The sequence below is a fragment of the Etheostoma cragini genome, unplaced genomic scaffold (assembly GCF_013103735.1).
Source record: "Etheostoma cragini isolate CJK2018 unplaced genomic scaffold, CSU_Ecrag_1.0 ScbMSFa_1730, whole genome shotgun sequence".
NCBI classification, from domain to species: domain Eukaryota; kingdom Metazoa; phylum Chordata; class Actinopteri; order Perciformes; family Percidae; genus Etheostoma; species Etheostoma cragini.
Window position 1 is genome coordinate 936 of NW_023265815.1, and position 1,552 is coordinate 2,487.

A 1,552-nucleotide genomic window follows, 5' to 3' on the forward strand; every position below is an offset into this window, starting at 1 on the left:
TCAGCATGAACAATATCTACATTCTCACACCAATCTATGCAGACATTGGTGCTCTTTGTTGGCAAGGGTATAGAAGGCTATTCAAGAATGCCAGCCCACTCCTTCTCATTTGTGCTGATCATCCACATCTCATCACCCCCATAGAGCCAGTGAAGCTCGGTTCACCAAGTGGTTCAGACATCTGGTAGAGATGCCTCCTGGGGGCCTCCCTAGGGAGGTGGTCCAGGAACGTCCAGCTGGGAGGAGGCTCTCGGGAAGACCCCGGACTAAGTGGAGGGATTATCCCCAAGTCGCTCAAAAAAGGGAAGTTTGGGGTCCCGTGCTGGAGCTGCTCAACAAAGATTGATGGATGGTGGGAACACTGGTCACTAGCTCAATATATTCTTGCATGAAAGCCATACCTGTAGGAGGTGCTGTAGCTTAGTGGTTAAAGCGCCTGTCTTGTAAACAGGAGATCATTGGTCCAAATCCCAGCAGTGGCTAATTATCACGCAACACTTACGTTATCTGCACTATAAAGTCTTTATATATTTGTTATTGCTATAGTGATTATCAAGCATTATTTAATTTTACCCAGTTGTGGCCTCTTGAGGGACAATAAATATCAAAAGGGAAATGAATTGAACCCATTTTTCAATGCTTTTCAACCTTGTTTTGTTGGGGCTGATTGTGGCCCAGGTGTACACCATTACCCTGTGACATCACTGTCGGGTGGGGTTTCAGGTGCATGTGATGCTGACAGAGGTCAGAGGTCAAATAAACATGAACTTTACCAGCCAAGGCACTTTGGGCAGTGACTGCCTGATTTTAACATCTTTGATGCTGCTGCAATAAAAATAATAAATGTATTATTTGATATTAGTTGACTATATATTTGGATATGCAGCTAAAGGAAGAATCTATATGCCTTTGCATTTTGGATGCTTTTCTGTTGTTTAGATATGGCTACATTCACATAAAGTATCCAGAGAGCACAATATTGCACTGCACTCTGTTCAGTTGTTTACACCAAATTCCTCGTGGCCACACATCCGGGTTCATCCCCAGAGGTAATGATGACACGCCAACAGAGGTAATCTCTTCATCAACAAGGTGCTGCTTGGATTTGAACCCAGGATCTCCTGTTTACTAGACAGGCACTTTAACCAACTAAGCCACAGCACCTCCACGAGTAGCAATCCTGTTAAGTCTTAATTTGTCTTTTACCTTGTATAAGCTAAACATACATTATACTGACGGGCATTAGTGGGTGTTACGGCTTAGCTTGCCTAGGCTAGGCGGATCAATCCTATCCAGTCAGTCTGCAGAAGAGGTATAAGTACCTGGCAGGTCTCCCCCTTCAGCAGTTTGAAAACACCAACCCACTCGTCACCATTGGTGCTGATCATCCACATCTCATCCCCATACAGCCAGTGAAGCTGGGTCCACCAGATGAACCACTCACCATTCAAACCAGACCGGGGGGGAACGCTTTAGGGCCCAGCACAGATCACGGACCAACAGCTACGGCCGCAACAGTGCCTTCTCAAGTCCACTGTTCCTTCCAACATGG

The 1,552-nt window shown here is 45.7% G+C and overlaps 1 non-coding gene across 1 annotated transcript; it reads right to left on the reverse strand.

The window, feature by feature from the left end:
- Positions 1 to 1,090: 1,090 nt before the first annotated feature.
- On the reverse strand, positions 1,091 to 1,164 carry trnat-agu. The gene has a single exon. It is a non-coding gene; the product is annotated as a tRNA-Thr (tRNA).
- Between the last annotated feature and the right edge of the window lie 388 nt (positions 1,165 to 1,552).